Raw genomic sequence first — 18134 nt, forward strand, 5'->3', positions numbered from 1 at the left:
ACGTCTTCCTTCAATCCGACTTAGTACGGATCCCAAACACCAGAGCAGTACTCAAGAATAGGTCGCACCAGTATCCTACATGCGGTCTCTTTTACATGTGAACCACTCTTTCCTAAAATTCTCCAAATAAACGGCGGTCGACCATTCGCTTTTCTTACCACGGTTCTCGCATGCTCGTTCCACCTTTGATACTTTACACCCAGAGACACTATGTGACCAAAAGTATCCGGACACCTGGCTAAAAATGACTTATAACCCCTCTATTAATACTACTTATTTCTTACCTTCTTCTTGAGACTTGGTTCGGTCTCGGACAACGTTGAACGTAGGTCATGCTGTACGTTCATTCGATTTGTGCTTTCTGTAGTCGTTGCTATCACAGACTGCATCCACATGGATCAACAATGGGATCGGATACTTTTGAACACCTGACTGAAAACGACTTATGCTGGAATTCAGTATGTTGTTGGCCCACCCTTAGCCTTGATGGCAGCTTCCACTCTCGCAGGCATACGTTCAATCAGGTGCTGGAAGGTTTCTAGGGGAATGGCAGCGCATTTTTCACGGAGTGCTGTTCTGAGGAGCGGTATCGCTGTCGGTCGGGGAGGACTGGCACGAAGTCGGGGTTCCAAAACATCCCACAAGCGTTCTATAGGGTTCAGGTCAGGACTCTGTGCAGGCCAGTCCATTACAGGGATGTTATTGTTGTGTAACCATTCCGCCACAGGCCGTGCGTTAGAAAAGGCGCTCGATCGTGTTGAAAGATGCAAGCGCCATCCCCGAATTCCTCTTCAACAGTGGGAACCTAGAAGGAACTTAATACATCGATGTAGGCCTGTGCTGTGATAGTGCCACGCAAAACAACAGCGGGTGCAAGCTCCCTCCATGAAAACACGAGCACACCATAACACCACCGCCTCCGTATTTTACTGTTGGCACTACATACCCTGGCAGATGACGTTCACTGGCCATTCGCCATACCCACACCCTGCCATTGGATCGCCTTGATGTGTACCGTGATTCGTCACTCCACACAACGTTTTTCCGCAGTTCAGTCGTCCAATGTTTACGCTCCTTACACCAAGCGAAGCGTCGTTTGCCATTTACTGGCGTGATGTGTGGCTTATGAGCAGCCACTTGACCATTAAATCCGAGTTTTCTCACCTCCCCCATAACTTTCATAGTACTTGCAGTGTATCCTGATGCAGTTTGGAATTCCTGTGTGATGGTCTGGGTAGATGTCTGACTATTCACATTACGACTCTCTTCAACTGTCGGCGGTCTCTGTCAGTCAACAAACGAGGTCGGCCTGTACGCTTTTGTGCTGTACGTGTCCCTTCACGTTCCCACTTCACTATCACATCGGAAACAGTGGACCTAGGGATGTTTAGGACCGTGGAACTCTCGAGTGCAGACGTGTGACACAAGTGACACCCAATGACCTGACCACCCATTCTGCTCTTTCGCGAGCTACTGAGGTCGCTGATGTGGAGTACCTGGCGGTAGGTGGCAGCACAATGCACCTAATATGACAAAAGTATGTTTTTGGGGGTGACCGGATACTTTTGATCACATAGTGAATTTAAACGGCTTGACCGTGTCAAGCAGGACACTAGTAATACTATCCAAACATTACAAGTTTGATCTTCCTACTCATACGCATTGACTGACATTTTTCCACATTAAATGCTAGTTGCCACTCATCACATCAAGTGGAAATATTTTATAAGTCGTCTAATATGTTTCTACAATCACTCAACTTCGATACCTTACCGTACACCAAGGCATCATCAGCAAACAACCACAGATTGCTGTCCAACCTGTCCTATCATACTTCCCTGGAGCACTCATGACGAAACCCTTGTATCTGATGAACATTCGCCGTCGTGGACAACATGCCGGGTTCTATTATTTAAGAAGTATTCGATCTACCCACATATCTATGAACTTATCTGGTATGTCCGTACCTTCGTTAACTGCCGGGAATGGGGCAGCGTGTCAAATGCTTTCCGAAAATAAAGAAATGAATTTGGCATGAGTGATGCTTTCTCAAACCATGCTGATTCGTGGACATAACCTCCTCAGTTTCAAGAAATTATTTTATATTCAAACTGAGAATATGTTCGAGGATTCTGCAGCAAACGAAAGTTAGGGATATTAGTATGTAATTTTGCGGATCCGTTCTTTTACCCTTCTTGTATGATGGAGTCACCTGCACTTCTTTCCAGTCGCTTGAGCAAGAGATTGTCGATTAATGCAAGCTATATGAGAAGCCAATTGTAATACAATTAAATTCTCTTGTAGACCTTAATTGTCCTCTGGTTGAAGGGTCTGGAGGCTTCAGGTCTATGCTGCTGATGGTAAGCAAATATATATTTGAAACATTGTCGTGATTAGATAATATTTATGAAAACGCTGTTTTTAAACAACCAAATAATTAACTGCATTTACACTGCATTTTTCTGTAAGCACAGAAGCAGAGGGACTATTAATTAACATTTTCTAGTAGATTCTCGTATCTGTTACGAGAGACGAAGGAAAGTCGATGGTAGAGGCCCTGAGCACCGTGAATGAAGACTTCACCACAACCGAACGTAAATAAACCATGTCACCGCTGACCACTCAAGGATATCTGATTGGTGCCCTGGAAGATGGCGATATGACTGGCCGCAACGCAGGCGCAAGTAGGTATGGCGGTTGTCTCTGAAACAACCGGATTTCAGTTACATCTTTTTGTTTCATCTCCAGCTTAACGAGACTTAAAACTGCTCAAAATAATCGGTTTTTGAAACCATTTGTTCTTGGTTTTTTATTGCTATTATTTATGTTATTCCACTGAAATTATATGACTTCAAATCTAGTTTCTCTACCGGGGAACGAAGTGGATATTTTCTCCTTATATGATGTCGCAAGTTTGTTGTTCCTACTCCAGTTTTAAATTTCTGAAAGCTCTTGGAGGAATGTAATTCGTAGCTACTTCCAGGCTAAAGATGGGGTCATTCTACAATACAACATTTGTCCGCGGGACGACAGCGAGAAACTACCATATAAATCAGGTACTGATTAGTCTTGTGCACTACACGTGCAAGTGCGTCTTCTAACAGGTCACGCTACACGTCAGCATGTAGATTATTGTCTCAGGAATGCTGTACCGCATCTTCGGTCATGTGTGTGATGTTCGTTTCTAATTTACAATGTTGTAATTAAAAGAGCTGTGATCGTTTCCCCCATTTTCTATAGTTCTATATTTGAAGGCAAAGACGAAATAACGAATAAACTTTACTCGTTTTTAGAAACATTTTCTTTGAACAACAAAAAATTTGTATCTTTGCTACGGCAAACTGATGCACAGTTTTTTTACCCGGTTATAACCAAACAAACACCGAAAGATGCTGATTATTTGGAACTAAAATACCGGTAACGGTTTTAACTGATTTTCCCCATTGTAGAGATGGGAGCCTGAAATCAGTTCTGCTTATGGAGCCATCTTAGAAGTTCGCCGCGGCTTTGGCAAATCACCGGTTTCCCTTTGCCAACGTCGCTAGACTTCAAGAATAATACCGCTCAGTCAGATTCTGCCACAGGAATTTGCCACGAGTGCTCTACAAGGAATAGAAATATTTTCTTCGGGTATTTGTGCAGTGTGGAACAACCTGAACTTTTTCAAGTTAATATCAAGTGATAGATGCTGAACTTATACTGAACTTTTGGATCTTCACATGTCAGTCCCTTCTCCACTTCCTGAAGTAGAAATTCTCGCCAGCTTCAACTTCCCAGTTGTCTCCAGCATGTCCTGTCTTGTCATCGACCTTATGTCTTCTTCCCCTTCGGAATGTAAGCCGATGCTGCCTTGGTGAGTTTGTTACTTTTCATTCTTTGTAATTCTGTTATTTAAAATTGTATTATGTACTAATTCCATATATAGTTCGTTCCTAGTCTCTTCATTTCGTACGCTATCTATCTCCGAACATTCCATAACGCCCTTAGTAACTCCTTTCTGGCGATTCTATTTTACTCAGTTCTTGAGTCAGCACACAGTTTTCACTGCCATAAAGCAATGTGGGTACAGTCATTATTTTATAAAATTTCAGTATCGTTTCTTTCCTAATTTCACTTTACAAGAATCATTCTAGTTTTTTTCCTAACTTTACTTTTAAAAGTTCTTTGAGCAAGTGCATACACATCTTGAAATTTTATAATTTCTTGCTCTAAGCCTTTGTCACATAAAAGCCTATGTCGCCGGCATGATACTATAAATTCGATGCATGCTAAAATGTTTTCTAGCACAAACATCAATCTGACTACATTCTTTTCTCTGAAAACCTTAAAAGTCTAGCAGCATCAATGTCTTTTCCGTAACGTGCATTTCCAAGGGCATTGTACGGAGGATGGGAGGTACTGTATGCTCAGCCTAAAAAAGCCTTAAAAAGAGCCAGCATTTGTTAACTGAGCACACACTTACCAATATCACTGCATTTTCAATAACATGTACTAACAAGCTGGCGATATTTTCCGATCACTACAAGAAATTAAAAAATGAAAGTTTAATTGTTTTTGTTGACTTTTGCTCGCAACATACTATTTAAAGAGACACTGATGCATTAATAGGCCATGGACCTGAAAAAATTGAATATAACATTCACTGCTGAAAGAAACATCTATTACTAAACTTAAATATTTTGTGTATATTGAAAATAAAATGTCGCAGTTGCAAAGTTATTTTTGTTTAAAACTAACGTGTTTTCCGTGGCTAGGCGTCATCAGATTATCTAAAACAGAGAAGGAGAATAATTAAATAACTATCCTATAAGCGTTGTAATGCAGGCTTCTAAGCTGCACCAAACATTTAATTATGAACAACGCTTATGAAAAACTGTCAAATGAAGTTGATTGTGCTCTGTAGCAAACCTGTATATTTTCCACATACATATAAAATAGTCTGAATGAAAATATGTTGTCAGAATAATTGAAACGAACTGTGGAAACATAGACGAAAAATTTCCGAAATTAGCCCCCAGCATCAACGGAAAAGAGGTCTGACCATTTAAGAAAGATAACCAACGAAGAATAAGAAATACCTTCAAAGTTACAGCATCAAGTAGAACACAGCCCAGAGACATGCGTATATATCGGCCTGGATTCATAACACCTGAAAGGTTGAAACCTCCCCTTAGAAAAATTTATGAGTTACAGTGCTGATAAATCTCTTACGTTATTTGATTTTCAAACAGCTCAGCAGAACTGAATGTACTCAGACATTTCTCTCATTACTATTCTGATCAACACTAAACTGACACATAATATTTTTAGCGCAACGCAATCTGAATTTCAATAATCCCTACACAAGAATGGCCCTGACTAACAATAACCTATACCTTTCATGAATCACTTACCTCACAAAAATCTTCGTTACTCGAACTATTGCGATACAACAAGCGCCAATACTGCCAGCTAAATAAAAGATTCTAACTACTGAATGCACTAACTACTGATAGGCACAGTTAGCAAATGAAAGATTTTGATAGAGAACAGACAATGTATTTACTTTAATAATATTCAGAAGTCATCATATATATATATATATATATATATATATATCAGTTTAAGATAAACAGTATTACAAATTTTTCTTTCTGATGGAAACACGTCCAGATCGTCCGCTGTCAAAATTCTCCTATCTCTCTCCCCACATCCACCACTGCTGGCGGGTCACCTCCAACTGCGGAACGCTACGCGCTGTTCACATCCAACTGCCCAACACTACAATAGCAAATATTGCAACAATGCCGACCAGCCTCAGACTGCACACAGCACAGTCAGTGATTTTCATATAGAGCGCTACGTGGCATGATCAACATAAAAACCTAAACAGCCTACTTACAAGGTCCAACCAGCAGCGGCACTACAACTCCTAAACGACGGATTTCCGCATATAGCTACGTTAACACAGTGAAAGCACAGTAGATGGCGCTAGTAACTTAAGTTACATAAAACGCTAATATGGGTCTGATTAATCCATACTTAATAAGATGGAATAAATTACATTAAAATTTAAGTTGAAATATAATGAAGATTAAAATTATTGAACACTTAATATGGGCCATCCAAATCACACCCAATATAGTGATACCACTTCATGCACTAGACAAACAGTACTTCGGTAAAAAATAGCAATATCAAAAGTTAACCAGCAAGTACAACACGGAAAAGCGTAAAAAAAAGCAGCGTTGGCATACGAGGAAATAAATAAACTGCAAAACTGCAGTAACATTTTTACAGATTTTATAATCGTTGAAAATATACATGTCAGCGTGAGGGGCAGAATACCGTAACCCTGCACTTTCAAATTCACGCTCAAGTACCATACAATTATAGCGATTTTTTTCAATACATGTAAAAGTTTTATTTGCAATTTTACTTGTTACTGAACACTGATTTTGTACGCTTTATCCATGTGGTACCTGCTGGTGAACTTTTTTACTATAGTTTACCACAGTACTGTTGCCCTAGTGTGTATAGTGGCATCACTGTACTGCACGTGATTTGGATGACCCATATTACGTGTTCAATAACTTCATTACATTTTAACTTAAATTTTAAACTTATTTATTCCTTCTTATTCACTATAGGTTAGTCAGTCTTATATCACCTTTTCCTGTAACTTCTGCCACTAACGCCACTTATTGTGCTTTCACTGTATTAGCGCGGCTATGTGCGGACATCCGTCGTTTAGTAATTCTAGTTCGCTTCAAGTCTGAGAGTTCATCTGTCTGGTATCCAGTACAATATGATGTACGCGCGACTCTACGCTGTTCTGTACTTGATGCTGTGACTTCAAAGGTATTTGTAATTCTTCGTTGGTTTTAGTTATTAAATGGTCAGACCTCTTATCCATTTTGGCTGGGGGTTGATTTCCGAAATTTTCTGTCGTTTCCTATAGCTCCTTTTAGTTATTCTGGTGGCCGGATTTTCATCCGGGCGACTCTGTGTGTATGTGGTTGATGTAGAGCTTTGGTATCAGGCGCAATGAACTTCATTGGACAGTTTTACGTGAGTGCTGTTATCGGTTTTTCATTAAACGTTTGGTGCGGTCTGGAGCCAAGCCTTATAACGTTTGTAGGATAGTTATTTAATTATTGTCATTTCTCATTTTAGATAATCTGATGATGCCTAACAACGGCGAAAAGTGGTGTTTTTAAATGAAAATAACTCTGCAGCCGTGACTGTTTTATTTTTAATGTACAACAATGAACACCGGTTGCTGTATCAACCATCCAACGATGGAGTGGAATGAATACTAAGTTTTTTTTGGTTAAGTTTAACTAAAAATTTTGAACCTTTCTTGAGTCTGGTAGAATAATCCATTGAAAATAATAAACATTTTTTTTTATTTTAAAATATATGGTAACGATTAAAATACAATATTTTCAAAAGGTGAGCACAAAGTATCCCCCTCCCCGCTTTTCGATATTGCGTGGATTAGTTTTCCTTTTATCAACTAAAATTTGAAAATTATGTCGTTTACATAGATTATGTAAAAGTTACGTGTCTTTCTGGAACTGTGTATGTTTTAGTTGAATCATTATTTGGTTTTCGGTAAACGAAAGTTTGTTACAGTAGACAGTGTTTGATAATGAAATACCAGGATCTACAAGATATTTCATTTCCTTTAAAATGTGGTCAAAATATATAGCAAAAGTATTGGTGATAACCTGCACCTTTGTCCATGTCAAATGTTTTCCACAATCCGTTCGCTTCTTTTAATTCCTGTCTCTACGATAGAACTAGTAATTCTATGCAGGCTCCTTATTATCAGGATTTTGTGTCGTGAATAACCCTGATTTCTAATATTTTCCGTAATTTCATTCGATTTGTCCTGTCAAACGCCTTTTCTCTTTCTTGTACTGATATTTGTCTAAAGGCGAAGACAATATCCACGCAAGATATCCCTTTCCGAACTTTAATTTTCTCTTCTCTCTGTCGATCGCTTTTCTCTGGTTTGCTCTGTTATTTTTCTAAGCTGTGAATACATTATCCATGCAAGAGTTCGTCTTTCTAACTCCACTTTGCTCTTCTGCTAACAGACAATTTACAAATGTTTTTAGTCTGTTATCTATTATATTAGTACAGATTTCATAGCTTATATTCATAAGACTACTTGATTTTAAATAATCACAATTTTTGATACCTCCTCTTTTAATTTGAGCTTTCGACTAGTAGAGAGGTATTTGGCAATTTTCACAGTATGGATTTGTGCAGATGTAAAAAACTTAATTTACATGGTAGGGACTGTATTTAATAAGTTGCACATTCATTCCATTTAACCCAGGTTCCTTCCTTTTTTTACGGATCTTAATACCGTATCTAAATCTTTTAATGTTATAGGGTCTACATATGGAAAAATGCTGCCTGTTGATATCTGTCTCGGCTTCTTTGGCGGATGTTCGTCTGACGATTTTCTGACGGTTTGCCAGCACGAATGGCTGGTATTATTGAAGCTTTTCTGAAGGTGGTCTGGCGTCGAGATCGCGGGGGCAGATTTCGCGTACCTGTGGCGCCAACCTCTGCAAACGTCGTCGACATTGCCGCGCCAGAAACATATAATCTGAGGCCACGAGCTCGACTCCAAACGACCAGAAGCAATGAGGGGCAAGAACTATGACAATCAAAGCCACTCTTGCTGGCGAGACATCAGAGGAATCATCAAACGAACGTCCGCAGAAGAACGTGAGGCAGAAACTCTCAATATATTTGTATTGATTCTCTAATTTTATTTTCATGGGAACTGCCTATCTGTTTCATTCACTTTCACATTATTCTATACGTCTACATAATGTTTCATCCGTTGTTATTCGCGCGTTAGGAATTTCTCGCAGTATCTATTTCTTATTTATAAATGTGCTTAATAGGCTTATATCCAATTAACTGTCTCCCATGTACCCAATTAAAAACTTATTCCCTGTTTCTTCGCGAGTCTTTTAGTTATTTCGTTGACAGATGTTCTCTCCTATTTATACACGTCAAAGGATGTATGTTTCATTTTATAAATTTATCTTGTACCTTTTCCGTTTTCCTTCCATTGTTTCTCAAATGCTTTTTATTTTTGACCTTTTTCTTCTATCCTGAAACTCCATAGGCGGTTTTGTACTTTTATATTTCATTTCCCATTCTTTATTTACATCTTCATCGTGAGTATTTCCATTACATACTTTGTATTTATTTTCATAAAGAGTTCTCAAACTTTCTTGTTAAACGGGTACAAGCTATATGATTTCTTCACATTCTAATTTTTGTTTTGGGTAACTTTTCCTCCACTTTGCGATTATTCTAATATTGATCCGAATGTATATCATGTTTTCTGTGTACTGTAACATCCTGTGCTTATTACTACATATTCGCTCGATAATCTATAATCTCGACTACTAAATGTAAATTAATGAACAACTTTCTTTGGGTAATAGCTATTTGTCAATTTTAGTAGTTCAAGATTTGCAAATTGCCTCATTTCCTCTTCATTTTCATTTACTGTTACTCCTCCGAAAGTCCCCATAACATTTGGAACAAATATTTTGCCTTCTCCAGCATGTATATTTCGACAAATAATCGGTTGGTCACTCTCGATACATTTATCTATTACAGATTACAGCACTTTTCTAAACAGTTCTCTTTCACCTTATTTCACTTCTTGAAGAGGCTACGCCACTATTACGGCCCTATTTCCTCGTTCTGTTTTAAATCGCGCTGTTGCCTTTCTTTCATGTATGGTAGGAACAAGTTTATAATTTGTTCCGCTTTTGGTCAATGAATAAGGCTGCTCCAAGCCGAGCTTCTTTTTTTATAATTTACTTCGTTATGTATCGTTGCGTGTCGATTCTAATCTTTCGTTCGTTTTAATTTCCTTCGTTTTTTCAGTTACTGTTTCGTTTATTTGCTCTTTCGTATTTATACAGCTTATATTCCACGTTCCGAGTTTTAAAACATGTTTTATTCCAGATCCGATGTAGTCCTACTAAGATGTTCATTTTTGTTTCCATTAATCCATCCGGCTTTGTATTGTGAAGCGACTGACTTAAATATGTTTTACACTGCAAAGACTCCACTATTGCAGACAATTCCTCGCGGCAGGAATAGGATTTGATTTCGGAGCTACTCGTAGACAGCTCACTTTAACCACGGTCTACGAGCGTGTTCTACCAGGTATTTTTATCAGCAGCCATGTCTAGATCCGCCTTGAGACTGTTTGTTAGTTAAACATCTCAGAGAAGTTGCTACTTCCGCACTCCAAGCCATTGAGGGACTGCCTGGTCGCACGTTGGATTGTCTATCGCTGCAGTTTCCACAGTGGCGTAACGCTTAAGCAGTTCCTTCTACTTCGTTTCTTTCTTTTCTTTTTTTAAACGTATCCCGTTGGATACAACGATCCGCCGATTTAGGCTGTATATTGATGATCGGTAACTAATGTAACTGTACACCTTTTTATTCGTTGCTACATACTACATAGTGAGATTGGAATAGGCTGTTATCTATCATACTAGCGAGATGTGATAATGATTACCTTGTGAATATAATAAACAAGCATAGATTTCCACTAGGCTAACCATGACTTACCAGGAGGCAAAGGTAACAACACGAGTACAATGTTTTATGATACCGTATCTGTGATCTGTCTAAGCAAACTGGTCTGAAATGAAACTTCCTGGCAGATTAAAACTGTCCGCCAGGAAATTTCATATCAGGGCACACTTCGCTGCAGAGTAAAAATCTCATTTTGGTCTGAAATGATTGGCGCTAGAGCGGAAATAAAGACTGGGACTTATAGTGTTGTTGACGAAAAAGTAAAAGAAACAGAGTGGACCCTGTAACTGGACAGATATTGGTAAGGAAAAACAGCAGCATCATATACAGAGAAAACGCTGCGGAATACACTTTAAACGGAACTCATAAACGTTAATGATTGGTTATGGGTTTGAATAGTCGCCTTAAATGTGACCCCTGTGCCTTAACTGTTAGGTCTACAACTTGACTTCCGCTGTTTTGCAGTAGATAGCAACACCGGCAAGCGGTGGTGCAGGTGATACGTCGGAAGCGTCATGCAATAAGTTTAGGATATTTTTAACATAAGAGCATCAAAATATTAATTAATGATTGCATATTGAAGTAAGTCCCGATTGGATGTGTTAACTTGCGAGCCCAAGATTGATCATTTTCGGGAAATTTTAATTTTCTGTTTACTTGGAAAAACCTGCTGTTGAAGCTCATAAAATGCTGTGTGAAATCTATGGCAAAGCACCTGTTGTTGAAAGAACGCGTCAAGAACGGTGATTTTGATGTCCAAGACCGGCATAGTCGTTGGAGAGAGAAGGTTTCCCAAGCTACTGACATCGACATAAATCATCACAGGATACCGTTTTCGAAAGCTATCGATGCGATTGAGCCGAGCACTGAGAGATAAAGGATACAATACAGAGATTGACATGACACGGTGATTCTGCAGGATGACAGTGCTCTACCCCATGATGCAAAACCCGTCAAAACTTTTTGGAAACGTTGAAATGGGAAGTCCTACACCGCCTGCCGTTTTCCGCAGCCACTGCTCCCTCTGACTACTCCCTTTCTCGATCAGTAGCACACGTGCTGACTGAACTGCACCTCCGGTCATATGAACGAATGCAATTCGTGGATCTCATCGAAACACATTCAGTTATTGCGTCGCGAGATTCACACGCTGCCCAAAAGACGGGAGAAGTAATCGTAATTTTATGAGAATTTCACAATAAAGCCTCGAACTTCCAGAGAAAACTGTGGAAACGAAGTTGTAGATACTATATATTGGATATACAGCAACGTAAAAATATTTGTAAATAATATGAACTTGTGGGATTACACGGGGTAATGGATTTAGAATAGTATTACATTTTGCAGGAGAGAAGCATTGCTTCTGCAGTCGGGTTCGTGTTGCCATGTTCTGAGTGATGAGCGTGGTCGAATTTAAGACTTACAAGCACAAGTACAAAGCATCTGAGTAAAATACGGCGTTACAGAAAATGTTCAGTATAGGGAATTTGTAAGAACTGAAAACATTATGTTCTGAACCAATTTCTTTTATTTTATTCTGCGAGAGAAGGGGAATACAAAAGTGCATCGTAACATTGTGAACACGGAAAATACCTTCAGTTTGGTACAGTATCAACAGCGTACCCAGTAATAAAGCTTGGTGGAAAAGGGCGGCTCATTTTAGTTTTGCGGTGAATCGCAAAACAGTTCAGCGATATCGGACGACTGGTGGGACAAGCTAATGCTGGTACGCTGCGGTACTTTTTTATCTATCTATTTTTAAGAGGCAGCCGCTCTTACCTGCTCGTCGCTCCCTTCGCATGGAGCCCCTCTGTTAACACTACTTGTTTCTTACGTTCTTATTTACACTTGGTTCGAACTCGGGCAACGTTCAACGTATGTCATGCTGTACGTTCATTCGGTTTGTGCTTTGTGTTTTCGTTGCTATCACAGGCTGCATCCACAAGGATACAAATAAACTATGTGTTCAGAAGTATTCGAACACCTGGCTGAAAATGGCTTACAAGTACGTGGAGTCCTCCATCGGAAATGCTGGAATTCAATAAGGTGTTGGCTCACCCTTAGCCTTGATGACAGCTCCCACTCTCGCTGGCATACGTTCAATCAGGTGCTGGAAGGTTTCTTGGCGAATGGCAGCCCATTCTTCACGGAGTGCTGCACTGAGGACAGATATCGAAGTCGGCGTTCCAAAACATCCGAAACGTGTTCTTTAGGATGCAGGTCAGGACTCTGCGCAGGCCAGTCCATTACAAGCATTTTATTGTCGTGTAAGCAGTATGCCATAGGCTCGATCGTGTTGAAAGATGCAATCACCGTCCCCGAATTGCTCTTCAACAGTGAGAAGCAAGAAGGTGCTTAAAATGTAGGCCTGTGTTGTGATAGTGCCGCGCAAAACAACAAGGGGTACAAGCCCCTCCATGAAAAACGCGACCACACCATAACACCACCGCCACCGAAATTTACTTGCGGCGCTACACACGCTGGCAGACGACGTTCACCGGGCGTTCGCCATACCCACACCGCGCCATCGTATCGCCACATTGTGTACCGTGATTCGTCACTTCACACAACGTTTCTCCGTTGCTCAATCGTCCAATGTTTACTATCCTTAGGCCAAGCGAAGCGTCGTTTGTCATTTACCGGCGTGATGTGTGACTTATGAGCAACCGCTAGACCATGAAATCCAAATTTTCTCACCTCCCGCCTAACTGTCATAGTACTTGCAGTGGATCCTGATGCAGTTTGGAATTCCTGTGTGATGGTCTGGAGAGACGTCTGCCTATTACGCATGACGACCACCTCCAAATGTCGCCGGTCTCTGTCAGTCAACAGACGAGGTCGGCCTGTACGCTTTCGTGCTGTACGTGTCCCGTCATGTTTTCACTTCACTATCACATTGGAAACAGTGGACCTAGGGATGTTAAGGAGTGTGGAAATCTCGCGTACATACGATCCCACAAGTGACCCCCTGTCACCTGACCATGTTCGAAGTCCGTGAGTTATGCTGTGCTCCCCATTCTGCTCTCTCACGATGCCTAATTAGTACTGAGGCCGCTGATATGGAGTACCTGGCAGCAGGTGGCAGCGCAATGCACCTAATATGACAAACGTATGTTTTTGGGGGTGTCTGTATACTCTTGATGACTTAACTTGTGAATAGTGACATCATTATTATTGAGGTAACAACAAATACTACTCATTTGACTTTCCTTCAAATGTTGTCTGTTCTATCAAAACTTATTTTCAATGTGTTCTCTTGATGAGAAGGGAGAAATCATATTTCGGCTCTAACTGCACTATTTGAAATTACTTTTTTCTTCACCTAGAAGTATCTTACAACCCAGTCATTTTCTTCTCGAGTTAAAATATTAGGAACATAACTGCTAGAAAAAATTCTTTCGTCTGAGAAGTGCAGACTTATTTCTTCAGTGTAATATCAATCCTTATGACCTAGAGGAAAAGTGCTTTCTGCCAACCGGGAGGTCGCAGAATCGTATACCAATCGGACCACAAGATTTGCAAGTCTGCCTTCAATCTAGCCTTCACCTCTCAACGATGTGAGGAGTCCACAGAAAAGACAAGTCGCTTGGATTCCACGTTAAACTTTAGGTTCCCCTTCTCCGGCTGGGCAATTAGAGTTGATCAGGGACACAGAAACCACCGAAATGAAGTCCAGTTGAAAGACGAACACCCGGTCACTGACCTCAACGAAATTTTTACAAAGGCACAGACGGTGTTTAGAAAGGATAGAATGCATGCAACCGGTGGTGGCCTGTTTGTCGCTGTTAGTAGTAGTTTATCCTGTAGTGAAGTAGATGTGCATAGTTCCTGTGAATTATTATGGGTGGAGGTTACACTCAACAACCGAGCTAGGTTAATAATTGGCTCCTTTTACCGACCTCCCGACTCGGCAGCATTAATGGCAGAACAACTGAGAGAAAATTTGGAATACATTTCACGTAAATTTTTGAGCATGTTATAGTCTTAGGTGGAGATTTCAATTTACCCGATATAGACTGGGACACTCAGAGTTTAGGACGGGTGGTAGGGACAGAGCATCGAGTGACATTATACTGAATGCACATCCGAAAATTACCTCGAGCAATTAAACAGGGAACCGACTCATGGAGATAACATCTTGGACCTACTGATAACAAACAGACCCGAACACTTCGACTCTGTAAGTGCGGAACAGGGAATCAATGATCATAAGGCCGTTGCAGCATCCCTGAATATGGAAGTTAATAGGAACATAAAAAAAGGGAAGAAGGTTTATATGTTTAGCAAGAGTAATAGAAGGCAGATTTCAGACTATCTAACGGATCAAAACGAAAATTTCTGTTCCGACACTGACATTGTTGAGTGTTTATGGAAAAAGTTTAAGGCAATCGTAAAATGCGTTTTAGACAGGTACGTGCCGAGTAGAACTGTGAGAGACGGGAAAAACCCACAGTGGTTCAACAACAAAGTTAGGAAACTATTGCGAAAGCAAAGAGAGCTTCACCCCAAGTTTTTTTTTTTTTTTTTTTTTTTTTTTTTTTTTTCATCAGTCTACTGACTGGTTTGATGCGGCCCGCCACGAATTCCTTTCCTGTGCTAACCTCTTCATCTCTGAGTAGCACTTGCAACCTACGTCCTTGACGTATTCCAATCTCTGTCTTCCTCTACAGTTTTTGCCCTCTACAGCTCCCCCTAGTACCATGGAAGTCATTCCATCATGTCTTAGCAGATGTCCTATCAACCTGTCCCTTCTCCTTATCAGTGTTTTCCACATATTCCTTTACTCTCCGATTCTGCGTAGAACCTCCTCATTCCTTACCTTAATAGTCCACCTAATTTTCAACATGCGTCTATAGCACCACATCTCAAATGCTTCGATTCTCTTCTGTTCCGGTTTTCCCACAGTCCATGTTACTACCATACAATGCTGTACTCCAGACGTACATCCTCAGAAATTTCTTCCTCAAATTAAGGCCGGTATTTGATATTATTAGACTTCTCTTGGCCAGAAATGCCTTTTTTGCCATAGCGAGTCTGCTTTTGATGTCCTCCTTGCTCCGTCCGTCATTGGTTATTTTACTGCCTAGGTAGCAGAATTCCTTAACTTCATTGACTTCGTTACCATCAATCCTGATGTTAAGTTTCTCGCTGTTCTCATATCTACTACTTCTCATTACCTTCGTTTTCTTCGATTTACTCTCAAACCATACTGTGTACTCATTAGACTGTTCATTCCGTTCAGCAGATCATTTAATTCTTCTTCACTTTCACTCAGGATAGCAATGTCATCAGCGAATCGTATCATTGATATCCTTTCAACTTGTATTTTAATTCCACTCCTGAACCTTTCTTTTATTTCCATCATTGCTTCCTCGATGTACAGATTGAAGAGTAGGGGCGAAAGGCTACAGCCTATTCTTACACCCTTCTTAATATGAGCACTTCGTTCTTGATGGTCCACTCTTATTATTCCCTCTTGGTTGTTGTACATATTGTGTATGACCCGTCTCTCCCTATAGCTTACCCCTACTTTTTTCAGAATCTCGATCAGCTTGCACCATTTTATATTGTCGAACGCTTTTTCCAGGTCGACAAATCCTATGATAGGTCTTGATTTTTCTTTAGCCTTGCTTCCATTATTAGCCGTAACGTCAGAATTGCCTCTCTCGTCCCTTTTCTTTTCCTAAAACTAAACGATGTCAAACTTAGCGTGAGGAGGGCTATGCGTGAAGCGTTCAGTGAATTCGAAAGTAAAATTCTAGGAAGTTCTGGTCTTACGTTAAATCAGTAAGTGGCTCTAAACAGCATATCCAGACACTCCGGGAGGATATTGGCATTGAAACAGAGGATGACACGCGTAAAGCTGAAATACTAAACACCTTTTTCCAAGGCTGTTTCACAGAGGAAGACCGCACTGCAGTTCCTTCTCTAAATCCTCGCACAAACGAAAAAATGGCTGACATCGAAATAAGTGTCCAAGGAATAGAAAAGCAACTGGAATCACTCAACAGAGGAAAGTACACTGGGCCTGACGGGATACCAATTCGATTCTATACAAAGTACGCGAAAGAACTTGCCCCCCTTCTAAAAGCCGTGTACCGCAAGTCTCTACAGGAACGGAACGTTCCACATGATTGGAAAAGAGCACAGGTAGTCCCAGCCTTCAAGAAGGGCCGTCGAGCAGATGCGCAAAACTATAGACCTATATCTCTGACGTCGATCTGTTGTAGAATTTTAGAACATGTTTTTTGCTCGAGTATCATGTTGTTTTTGGAAACCCAAAATCTGTAGGAATCAACATGGATTCCGGAAGCAGCGATCGTGTGAGACCCATCTCGCTTTATTTGTTCTTGAGACACAGAAAATATTAGATACAGGCTCCCAGGTAGATGCAATTTTCCTTGACTTCCGGAAGGCGTTCGATACAGTTCCGCACTGTCGCCTGATAAACAAAGTAAGAGGCTACGGAATATCAGACCAGCTGTGTGGCTGGATTGAAGAGTTTTTAGCAAACAGAACACAGCATGTTGTTATCAATGGAGAGACGTCTACAGACGTTAAAGTAACCTCTGGCGTGCCACAGGGGAGTGTTATGGCACCATTGCTTTTCACAATATATATAAACGACCTAGTAGATAGTGTCGGGAGTTCCATGCGGCTTTTCGCGGATGATGCTGTAGTATACAGAGAAGTTGCAGCATTAGAAAATTGGAGCCAAATGCAGGAAGATCTGCAGCGGATAGGCACTTGGTGCAGGGAGTGGCAACTGACCCTTAACATAGACAAATCTAATGCATTGCGAATACATAGAAATAATGATCCTTTATTGTATGATTGTATGATAGCGGAACAAACACTGGTAGCAGTTACTTCTGTAAAATATCTGGTAGTATGCGTGCGGAACGATTTGAAGTTGAATGATTATATAAACTTAGTTGTTGGTAAGGCGGGTACCAGGTTGAGATTCATTGGGAGAGTCCTTAGAAAATGTAGTCCATCAACAAAGGAGGTGGCTTACAAAACACTCGTTCGAACTATACTTGAGTATTGCTCATCAGTGTGGGATCCGTACCAGATCGGGTTGACGGAGGAGATACAGAAGATCCAAAGAAGAGCGGCGCGTTTCGTCACAGGGTTATTTGGTAACCGTGATAGCGTTACGGAGATGTTTAGCAATCTCAAATGGCAGACTCTGCAAGAGAGGCGCTCTGCATCGCGGTGTAGCTTGCTGTCCAGGTTTCGAGAGGGTGCGTTTCTGGATGAAGCATCGAATATATTGCTTCCCCTACTTATACGTCCCGAGGAGATCACGAATGTAAAATTAGAGAGATTCGAGCGCGCACGGAGGCTTTCAGACAATCGTTCTTCCCGCGAACCATACGCGACTGGAACAAAAAAAGGAGGTAATGACAGTGGCACGTAAAGTGCCCTCCGCCACATACCGTTGGGTGGCTTGCGGAGTATAAATGTTGATGTAGATGTACATGTAGATGAAGAGGAACTGGCCGCTTCCTTAGCTCATGGAAGTTGTCACTACTATTTCTTTCAGCGGAGAATTG

Source organism: Schistocerca americana, chromosome 3 (assembly GCF_021461395.2).
Source record: "Schistocerca americana isolate TAMUIC-IGC-003095 chromosome 3, iqSchAmer2.1, whole genome shotgun sequence".
Lineage (NCBI taxonomy): Eukaryota > Metazoa > Arthropoda > Insecta > Orthoptera > Acrididae > Schistocerca > Schistocerca americana.